General features: G+C 41.0%; 1 pseudogene; it reads right to left on the reverse strand.

The window, feature by feature from the left end:
- Positions 1–10,776: 10,776 nt before the first annotated feature.
- Positions 10,777–11,529, reverse strand: LOC101718372 (cell division control protein 42 homolog pseudogene; annotated as a pseudogene).
- Between the last annotated feature and the right edge of the window lie 524 nt (positions 11,530–12,053).

Consider the following 12,053-nt stretch of genomic DNA (forward strand, 5'->3'; position numbering starts at 1 on the left):
AGAGGTAGGAGCCTCCTGGCTGTCAGCCTGCATGTAGCGCTGGCTCCATATCTCTTTATTATTCATCCCATTCGCCCCCGGGGTCAGGGAGGAACAAAGTAGCAGCTCTGGGTCCCAGAGCAAGGCCAGCCCGGTGAGCCAATGTGTGGGGCTGGGGACCTGGGGCTGCCGGCAAGCTAAGTGAAATGCCCAGTCACCACTAGCGGTAACCACAGACACTGCACCACCAGAAGTTATTTAGGAAAAGGCAGAACCCTTAAGAGCTATTGAGTTGGAAATGGGACAACATGCTGAAAATTGATAAAGAACCAGAAAAAAATGAGTGTCAGAATCCCAGTGTCACACGGGTGGAGAGAAAAAGGGCATGCAGAGGTCATGGGAATGAGTAGTAATATTAACTATTGGCTCCATGGGCAGGTGGAGGAGCCTCAGAAGGTCAGTTTAAGGGCTCTTGAACGTTAACAGAAGATGGGAAGCATTAATGAGTATAAAAAGAATTGTGAACATCTGATAAAAAATAGAAAATACCTCCTTAATATGATTTTTTGAAATAATTTTAATTTTTCTCAAAAAATCTATTTCTTCAAAACTCCATTCCTTCTTATGTTCTCACATCTTTACACCAAACACAATAAGTTTATGAGTGAATCAAATTACACATAATACATTTTTATGTTTCAAAGCTTACAAAGTGACTGAAGTGATTTCTTTTTTAAAAGCGGTATGAATATATTTCATTTTTCCAACGTTGTTACTTCATCTGCTCTCCTGCATTAGTATAACATTTTCCCTTCTGGGTTTCAACATGTGGGAAGGTTTATGTATAATCCCACATTCCTTCTCCTGGATGGAGCAGTCTCTTCTCCAAACAAGAGCCGGACTCTGATTCCTGCACCACTGTCCACTTGCTGTGTGACTTCCAACGAGTCGCTTAATCTCTGTGGTCTCTGCTTTCCTTCGTGGAACTGTGTGGAATGCGGGAACCGTGATAACACTCTGAGTTGAGGTGATTGCATGCTATATGTTGAGGAGCTGGCATAGTGCTCTGTGCCCATCAGGTGGACTTCACACTCTGCCTCTCATCCCTTACACCTTTCAGAGGATGCCCTCCTCTTTGGTCCTCAGCCAGTGGTCTCTCATGTTAATCAGGCTGGCATAGAAATTAGATAGTGGTACTTGGGGGGAGGAAGGAGAGATTCGGAAGTCAAGAGAAATGGCTGGAGGTAAACTTCAAGTAAAAAAGATAACACTAGAGGTAAAACAATCAGAAAGATCCTCTGAAGGAATACAGGAGAAGACAGACCTTTTAGGAGAGGCAGAGCTGCATCTCTAGGATGATCAACTCTCCTAGTTTGCCTGAGACTGAGAAGATTTTGAAGATTCAAGATTACCAGTGCCAGAACTTGGAAAGACCCAGACAAACTGGGAGAGGTTGATCATCCAGTGTCTTTAACATCTTTGAAGTGATGATGGACCCTTCCCACACACGTGAAAGACTGAATGGATTGTTCAGCTTCTTGTAGGGGAATATCTATTTCTTGCTGAAGAAGTATTGAAAGGGCAGGTCAGAGAACACTGGAAGTGAGAGAGATAATAACCAGGGAATGACTAGTTTGCTCTAATTGGCCAAGTGAGTTCTTATCCTACCTCAAAGATCCACATGTGTTCCTAAAGAAGCTTCCAATTTGATCAAAAAGGATGTTTTCCCCTGTACAAGGACAAAGATCTCTTCATCAGAACATCAAGGAAACTGCAGTATTCAGATAAAACTCTAATATCCCCAGGGTGAGTCTCTCTCAGAAAAATAAGGGGAAGTTGGAAATGAAAAAAAAAAAAACCAATAGGGTGTGACTCTGGAAGGGCATTTAGAAGCCTCATGCAGAGGATAATTACACATGCGATAAGGTAAGTGGCCCTTTGCCTCTGAATATGCTTATGTTCTGTCCTGGAGTTACTTATGGCTCTCTCATTGATTCTTGGTACAGAGAAGCCCAGGGTTTGAGCCACTAGCAACTCCAGGGATGCCCAGTGCGTTTTTCTACTCCAGATGGACTCCTCTTTTGAAATCTGTTCTTATCATTAAAAAATATCTAGCCTTTCTGCTTGTTTCTTCACTTAGTAAGAGGTCCCCTGCAGTGTCCACCTTCAGAAGTCAAAGGCCAAAACGAGCTACTTTCACTTTTGAAAGGGGAAAGAGAATGATGTTTCTGAGTCTTGAACCAGACTTAGGTCATAAGTGCATGTTTGTGATGGGAACATCCATCTAAATGTCAAACACTCCATCTTCTTTCTTTCAAGGTGAGAGAAATAAAGCCACAGCTAAGAACATGGGAGGGCCATTTCAGGTCCAGAGCCCTTCCAGTTGCAAAGCCTTTCTTGGTCGTTTGAGTAATGTGGAAAAGATGAAGCTGGTTTGGGTTATGTGGGACCTGTTACCATCATGATTGAATCATCAACATGTCTCAGGCTCCTCCCAGGTGTATAGTTGATGGAGGTGAATATAGGTTACAGACACCTCCCTCTGGATATTCAGAAGGGAGGGAGGTTTTCAAGTCTGTCTTCCTTTCTGTCATATATATTTAGTGGCACTCAGGGTGGATGGAAGCTCTGGACATTTTCTAAAACTTCAGACTTTTGGAGGCAAGAGGCACATCATTTTGAAGAGACAAATTGTCTAACTTTGAAGAGATGATGAGACAGGTTTCAAGTCACCTACTAAAAGGTTTGGATGAGAGAGGTTCATAGAGATGTTTGTAAACATTTGGGAACAGAAGGAAAATTGTTACATAAATATCTGGTTCATAAGCTAACTTATCTTCAGTTGACCATCCAAATTTAGGAGCAAAAAGGAGTAGAAGTATGGTGTAGGGAGGGATTACTTTTCCAAGGCTTCTACTTGCTTATATAATTTCTAATTTGCACTTCCTTGCTAAAAGTGCACAATCTTGTTGCAAAGGATAGTAAAGAACTTGATCCAGAAAAGGTCATCTTATTTAGCTCCAAACTGTCTCTGTTGTTACTATAGCCACAAAGGTAAGTGGATCAACCTTTTCATTATGTTTTCCTGTTTTTGCATGTGCTTATTCCATTTTATTTTTCTGTTTCCTGTTCAAATGCACAGCTTGCATGCAGATGGTAGCTGGGGTTTTTAGAACTTTAGATTTTGAGGCCAACATTCCCTCAAGTTTCCATCAAGAACAGGAACACAAAATCTTTCTCTCCTCACTAGGGATAGACATTTGTCACTAGCCAACAAATTGTGTTTAGTTTCCTCTTTCTTGGAGTCTTTCATGTTTCCACCACTCTTAAGGAGAAGGATGTCCCCTTTGGTGGCCATTGGCCCCACTGTCTGAAGTCTGAGCTATTGTTAATCACCAGCCACCCTAATGGATCCAAATGGCTGATGGTGGGAAGAAAAAACTCCCTCCTCGTGATTTGGAATTTGGGTTCTGCTAGTGGTGGGGTCTTCATTGCTCTGGGCTTCACTTTTCCTCTCAGTAAAATGGGATTGTGTATTAATCACTTTACCATCACTTTGGACAAAATGCTCAGGAATAGAGGTTTAGTTTGGTTCATGGTTTAGTCCACAGCTGGCTGGTTCTGAGACAGAAGTGACATGGTGGAGGGGCCTGAAGAAGGAAAGCTGCTCAACACAGAGCAGCCAGGAAGCAGAGAGAGAAGGGAGGAGCCAGGGACAAGGATACACTCTTCCAGGTCACACCCTGGTGACCAGATCCCACCTTGAGCTCAGGAGACTTACGGGGGACATTTTAGATGTAAACCCTAACAGACCAGTAAAGAGTTTCTACCTCTGGGTTTGTTGTGAAGGGTAAATGAACTGACAGGAGTATTTATTTGCCCATGGCAAGCTGAACTAAATAATGATCAGTGCAATATGGACAAATTCCTCATCTGTTTAAAGGGACTGACTTGTGTTGCTATAAAGTAAAATAAGAAGATATATGCAGTGCATCTGTCACTGTGTCGAGAAGACAGGAGAAGGTATTCCCTAAAGTGTAAGTATTAATAATGCTACTATAATTGTAGCCTCAAGGATGAAACAGGTGTAACGTATTTGTAGAGTTTTGTATCTAATTGCATGGGTTATTAAAAACATTTGAAAGAGATGGAGAAATCTAGGCATGGTGGCATGCACCTATAATCTCAGCTCCACATGCTGAGGCTGATGCAGAAGGACCATGAGTTTGGGGCCCACATACTGAGACCCTTTCCCAAAATAAAGTGTTGGGAATGTAGCTCAAAGGCAGAGCATTTGCCTATGATGTGTGAGGCCCACGATTAAATCCCCATAATTGCAAAAATAATAATAGCAACAATAAGATGGAGACTCTAATGTCCTAATTCTTTTGGCTACCCAGGAAAGATGGTTGGGTGGGTGTGTTTTCCTTATGCAATAATGAGTGAATCACACCACACATGTTTTTACATAAAGGTAGAGCATCTAATGAACCAGGAAGTAGAGCATTTGAGTGATGTTGAGTAGCAACAGAGGTTTATGCATCAGTACCTCCCCACGATTTCTCCTGTATCCTGACCATCAGAATAATGTGTCAATAATTGTAGAAAGATTGTGGGGAAAATCAAGGTGATAAGCATAGAGATGGAATATGGACCATCACTATCCACTCTGTGCCCAGGGAGACATGGCTAATCAATCATGGAATTCTTTTCCACTAAATATGGACTCAGATTGCCATATCAAAAACTCAGTGAACAGTGGTTCTGCCACCTGCCTCACAAGTGCAAGGTCCCAAGTTTGATTCTGGCAACAAAAAACCCCAAAGAAACCTAAAAACAAAACTCAGTTAAAACCACACCAGCACAGTCAACCTTCAATTTTTAAAATGTTTGGTATCTCTAACTCAGGAAAAGAGAGCATTTAGCCTAACAGTTATATTTCTGATGGAGAAAAGATGAGGAGAGTCAATCACCCAAAAATCTAATGGTCATAGTGTGGAAGAAAAGTTGGGTTATAAGTATAAAGGACTAGTTGTGGGGGAAATGGGAGAGTAAGAAGGTGATGAATCAGATTCAGAGATAATACCCATGGCAAAGAAAGAGCCCAGGCAATGTCTTTAGGGCAAAGAACAAGAATGATGGATGATTATTGAAGGTCTAAGCTAGATGAATAGCTCAGTGATGATGCCTAAGAGGAATTATTTGGGGTAGGATATCAATGTTTACTGAACATGTACTGGGTGCTAGGAATTCTCCAAGGCACTACCATGGACATTTCCTCATTCTGTCTTCTCAATAACTCAGGCAGGTAGGAAGTATTGTCCTTGTTTTGTGTACAAAGACACTGAGATTCAGAAAGACCAAGTGTCTTACCCATAGTCACAGACGTGGACTATCCCTGTTTTGAATCTTTTCTTCTTGTATCATAGCAGAGGTTTCTGCTTTGAGCCATTAAGGTTTTCAAGACTTTTTAAAGACTTTATTATTGATAAAATGCAAAATAACAACAACAATAATAAAGATAGCACAAAGCTTACCAGGTTGTGCTGGCGAAAACTTTTACCTGATATCAAGGATGCACAAGGTAGGCTCTATTAAGTATCCAGACTCAAAAAAGACCAGAACAGGAGGTAAAACATGCCAAAGAAAACTCCTTTTAATTTTATAAAAAAAGAAAACAAAATGTCATAACAAAATAATAATAGAATAACACTAGTTAATATACTGTGCATCATCATTTTCAAAGTAGTTACTCAGAGTACAAGACATAGACAATTCCCTCTTTGTAGAAACAAACAGATAATAGCACAAAACTTTCTTTTCAGTGAACTGAGAGAGACTCACAGAACCCAACTCTTGCAAGGAGCTTCTGGAGCTCTTTGTAGAGACTGCCCAAAGTCCAGAGTCTACCCACAGCTGCAAGTTGGTGGCACCCATTCCCTGGAAGACACACTCCTGGGTGAATGAGAGGTCATGAGGCACATCTGTGTGCATGGTTCCACCTCTCACCAGCTGTGTTACTCTTTTAACTCTACTGATTTGGGTGAGGTATGGTGACGCCAGACAAACATCAAGAGTGAGGAACTAGAAGTTTCATTCTCAAAATATCAAAAATTCTATGCTTACCCTAGGAGACTACATTACCTTTAGAAGGAGGCAGGGGGTAGGTACAGAAAGTGTATCTATGGTGGAAGTGGAATCAGAAAGTAGTCAGGATTCAAGGGAGTTTCATTTTTTGTTGTACTCATAGTTACAGGGCTACTCAGCAGAATCACCAGTCTCAGTCCGAAGGCAGATGGAGCAGGGGGACTGTGGACGAAAGACTTTATTGTGGTTTTTGTGAGAGGGAAAAGGTGAGGCAGGTTAAGCAGGCTTAGGGTTTGCTTGTTTGGATAATTTCAGTATGCTCTGGGGCACAGGGACTGTGCTGACTGTCTGGTACCTAGCCCTTGAGCAATTAGGATGAATGGATTGACCCAGAATATGAGATACCAATAAGGTTGGTGGTTACAAGCTGGGCTTAACCAACTGACCAGGAAGGAAAACTGACTAATATCTAGCCAGAGTCTCAAAACCGGGTCAATATAGCATTTAAAAAAGATATAATAGAGTTATCTTAAGCAGCTAATGACCTCTTTGAGCCCCCATTTCCTTATCTGTAAAATAAGGACAACAGTAGGTATCCTTCGGGATTACATTAAGATTGAATAAGAAAATAAACATAAAGCATTTTAGAGGTGCCAGGAAGTGGTCAATAAAAATATATTATTATTTTAATAAAGAATGTTATTAATAAAGTCCTAGAACGGACATTTCTATTTATAACCAAAAGTGCTCCCCATACTCAATATCCTCTTACCAGCTGACCAGGCTGCACTCACATCTTCTGCTCAGTCGAGCTGCTCTTTCCTGGGGAACACTTCTGACTGGACCAAGGGAATGTCTGTAGCTCACCCATTGGCTGGTCGATGAACTCTGAGATCACCTGACACAAAGGAAGGTGGCCAGTTGGCTTGGTGAATATTAAGAAGACTAATCAGACTGGCTTTCTCTGAGTTGTGTCCCATAAATTATGAAGAGGACTAATTAAAACAGTAGGAGAGGATAATGGAGTTAAGAGATGAGAGATGTGATCAGGGAGAAAGCTTCTGGGCCAAAGGAGATAAATAGAGTAGGTTGTTACAATACCTCAAATCCTGATTACTTTCTAATTCCACTTCCACCACAGATACACTTTCTATACCTGCCCTCTGCCTCTTTTTAAAGGTAATGTAGTCTCCTAGGGTAAGTGTAGAATTTTTGATATGTTGAGAAGGAAAGAAACATGCTGCCTCAGAAGAGGAAAAAGATGTCACCTTACACGTGACTGTCCAGCCCCATCCTCAACTTGTTTTGAACCAGTCACATACTTTACCTGAGCCTCAGTCTCCTTCTCTGTCAAATTTCCTGGACAGTCTATAAGGCTCTGACATCCCATGATGATCTGATACTTTGTGCCTTTGAGGATTGCTGAGGCCAGTTGAGGATAGGGCTGTGGATTCCAGTAGGAACCACGGTCTTGCTCTTAGGCTCTGAGAAAGACTATCTTATAGCTTTTGTCTTTTATCCCTTGAAGCCTAGAGAAGAAATAGAAATGTGCTATCAACAAAAAAAAATGAAGACAAATATAGCTTTTGTTGGATTAATATCCCTAGGATTACTCATGTCTCTTTCAAAGTGAAGCAAAGATCATGTGCCGCCTGACAACCACCCATCTGGCCGAGAAGAGTCAGCATATGGATGGTTCTCGCTAATTATAGTTAAATACTGAAGGGAGAGGTTTCAAACTACAGTCTTCTTGATCAAAAGTCCCCTGGTTTTCCCCTTTCCGAGAGCTAGGGCAAGACTTTGTGGCTACTCTGCTCAGACTTGTCCAGGTGCATTCATGCATGTAATTTAACCTTTATTGAACCAACTTTACAAGTCAAATGTGGAGAAATAACATTCATCCTTCTTTATGTTAAAAAGAGTTAACTGTGGCCACTACACCAATAAAGACTCAATCAATAGATCAGTAGATCATGGATGAATCCAAAGAAATAATCAATAACTTAATCAAATTGGATTTGGTTCCTGTTATAGATATTTTATGGCACTAGGACTTATACAAAAGATACGAAGATAAATTTATTTGAATTAATTAAAATTTTTGTTGGTTCCAGGCAAAAAGCACTCAGTGAATCATTTTGATCCTGGAAAGGAATTTGTTGAAAGCACATAGCAACCTACAGCAATATCTTCTTAAAATAGATGGAGATGGCTTTAACCCCATCTCAAGTGGATGATGGGATAACTGGCTTAAAAAATGAGAAATGCATTTCCTATATCTGCCATTAGACAATCATAAAGAGCCATGTGGACTACATGTTGGGCAGAGAATTTGGTTTTGGTTGAGTGGAGATGGAATATTCAATTTGTGGATGAATATTCATAGGTGCTTTCATTCTTCCTGCCTCCTTTGTCCATCCCTAGATCCTAGTTTTCTAAGCACAGTAGGGTCCCCCAAGCACCACACAGTTAAAGTAGGACTACCTTCCTTTGGAGGCTCCAATGTCTATGCCTTCAGAGGCCAAGTGGACAATGAACACAGTTAAAGCAGAGCAGGTGCAAGAAAACTCATGGTTTTCCCAGGGTTCATTAATTAATCCAATTTTCTTAAAGATGTTTTCACAAAGAAATACTTTGCTTCTAAAACAAAACAATGAAAACATAATGGTAAATAAGAATTGATGTCTGGCTCCTGGGTTTAGGAGACAACAAGATGATGGAGATCAGTTCATTACTTGGAGAGCATAGGTCCTGCGTCAAGAGGACCCTCTCTGAACATGGTTGCAACTTACCAATGAGGGTCCAGTGTTGTTAGACCAGTGGACTTTCCCATAGAGACATTCAACTAAGTTATTCATATGTAGTATTCTAATTTCTCATGATGCAAATTTCTAATAGATACTTGAAACTTTTCTAGTATATTTTAAACAAGGCACTGCCTTCCTCTGGCTTGGCTAAATTTACAGGATGTGAAGCGACCATTCCCAGGGACCTTTTTGTCAATCTAAGGAGATGGTTTACCGACAACAACAATGCAGGCAAAGAAGAGCTGAAGGACGTAAGCCCTTGGGTCCTAGTAATGTCACATGAGTCCCTGGGAACCAGTCGCATCTGAAGCTTCTGACATCCCCGAGCTGTCCAACTGCATAATCCAACAATGTCTTCATTTTGCTTAAGTAAATGTGACTCATGGTTCTTTTGCTTACAACTGACAGTCTGGCCCTTTTATTTCCAAATTAAAAAAAAGAAAGAATCCTAATCAATATGAGGACCACAAGGTTATCCATGAATAGTCGACAACACCACTGTTCAATGTGAACATTCTGAGGACCTGCTGATGTTGAGGCCCAGCAAGTTTCACAGAAAGAAAGAAGCTGCATCGTGAATAGCCTAGGGTACGTTCCTAAACATTTCTTTCTTCATCCACAGGCTGTGGCAAGCCAGCAAAGGGTTTGCCTGGTTGTTTCAGCTGTATCTGTCTTTTTTTGTGTGTGTGAAGGGCTTTTGTTTAATACATCCGAAAAGAATGCATAGACAAAGATTGAGACATGAGAAAGCACTGGTTCGACACTAATGTAATCTACAAGTATTAGGGTTTTGGGGAAGGTGAAAAAAATTACCTAAACATTTTTAAAACCTGGAATCTGCAACAAAAATAAGCTGATAAAATCCCTATTAACACTTACTAAAACAGTCTTCACAAGACTCCTTGTATGATCTTTATTAAACTAGAGAGCCTCAACCGGTTGCTATAGGGTTCCTCATTTGCAAAACAGAAATAAGGGGATTTCCCTAGCTGGTCCCCATGTTGGTAAGTGTTCTCCCCCCCCCCGCCCCCCAGCTTCTTAATGAAGCAGGCCTGCATCCTCATAACCTGAAAGGATGCCAGTTATCCCTCAGGTATCTGTCTTGTAGCACCACCCCTAATATTTCCTCTGTGTGTAAGATTTTCAGCTGGGTTCTAGGAACACCAAACACCACTGAGTTGCAAACCTATGCTAAGCATATAAGACAATGACTGACGGGGAAAATTTTTTAATTACAAACTCAATCCATTTGGTGTATTTCAAAAAATGCAATACTTTTCTTCATTTATCAGTGAAAGAAGTTAAATTAACTTCAAAAAAGAAATTAGCAAATGGCAAACAAATTTCCTTGAAAGTCACAGTCACATATAGAGTGCATCCTAGAAAAGAGGAGGGGGAAGACATCTTCCACCCACTTCCATGAGTTTCATCAAATACTGGATCTACTCAAGGGTGGAGAGAAAAAAGGCAACTTTCAAAAAGGAGTATAGTATTAAATGAGGCATTTACTATACTCCTTCCTAAGAGCACCAGGTAGGGAACACAGTTTTCTAAACTAGATCTAGGAAGTGGAATGTGGAATCAATCCGACCTCCTCCCCTAAGGGCTTTCCACTGGTTAATGAATTAAAAAAACAAGACCAAAAAACAAACCCCCACACTCACTTCCCCCCAAAAAAGAAGGGAAAAAAAAAATACTAAGATGTCCCAGATTACTCTCAAGTGGAACCAGGGAGCAGCTTCAACAATTCAAATTAGTCTGTTACAGAGTCATCACAAGCATGCCTTACTTTTTAAACAATAACAAAAAAAGTTTTTTTGAAACAACAAATCAAAAACTAGTACTGATCACTTTTCTGACAATCACAATTACTCAAAATTAACTAGTACTGGGGGTGGGGGGTGGGGCCATACCTATTGGCCTTGTCTCACACGAGTGCATGTGGCTAGGTGAAGGGCACTTGTCATTATTGCAGAAACGAATTTTAATTTTTAATCTTTAGTTGGATTTAAACATTGCTTTTAGTATGATGCCGACACCAGCTGTGCAGAAAGGGACCTGGAGAAATGTTCATAGCAGCACACACCTGCGGCTCTTCTTCGGTTCTGGAGGTTCCAGGGCAGCCCATATTGCTTCATCAAACCCATCCTTTAGGCCTTTCTGTGTGAGTGCAGAACACTCCACATACTTGACAGCCTTCAGATCTCGGGCCAGCTTTTCAGCAGTCTCTGGAGTGATAGGTTTCTGTTTGTTCTTGGCAAGTTTCTCAGTAGTAGAGGGGTCATCTCTGAGATCAATTTGGGTCCCAACAAGCAAGAAAGGAGTCTTTGGACAGTGGTGAGTTATCTCAGCCACCCACTTTTCTTTCACATTTTCAAATGAGGATGGAGACCACTGAAAAACAGACTAGAAATACATCTGTTTGTGGATAACTCAATGGTCATAGTCTGTCATAATCCTCTTGTCCTGCACTATCAAAAAGCCCAAGAGTGTATGGCTCTCCACCAATCATAACTCTGACTGCATAGTTGTCAAAAACAGTTGGTACATATCCAGATGGAAATTTGTTTGTTGTATAAGAGATCAGGAGACATGTTTTACCAACAGCACCATCGCCCACAGCAACGCACTTAATTGTCTGCATTGTGGAAATAGTTTAAATATTCCAAATTTGATGTTGACCTCAGCTTCTCTGTGTAACTGTCTTGAAATTTTTGTCTAGAACTTTGTCTTCTCTACTGCAGGTCCTGCCTTTGTCTGCGGGGTGGGAGTGGGGGTGGGGGCTGCTTCATGCGTGATGGGATGGAAGGATCAGGCTCATGGTTTCTGAATTTCTAACATCTCTGAGCCTGTTACACTAGTTTGTCAGGTTTTTAATCCTCTGGTGAAAATATAGTAAGCACAAGCTCTGCTGGCAGTTTGAATACATGATACAATAAAGCAAAAGGCACAATAATAGAAGAACAAATGGCACAATGTTTTCCTAAGCATGTTTGGATTAGATTTATGTTAGACTTGGTAACCTGGCAATTTAATAGGTGGCAGAGCTTTCATCAAACTTCAGAAAGCACATGTATAATTCATGGCCGCTTGGTACAGAGAATTGCAGGGAGGTATTGTAAGGAGAAAGAGAGAGAGAGAGAGAGAGAGAGAGAGAGAGAGAGAGAGGGAGGGGGGAGA

Source organism: Heterocephalus glaber, unplaced genomic scaffold, assembly GCF_053883595.1.
Source record: "Heterocephalus glaber isolate CG9 unplaced genomic scaffold, H.glaber_assembly_v1.0 deba00000943, whole genome shotgun sequence".
Lineage (NCBI taxonomy): Eukaryota > Metazoa > Chordata > Mammalia > Rodentia > Bathyergidae > Heterocephalus > Heterocephalus glaber.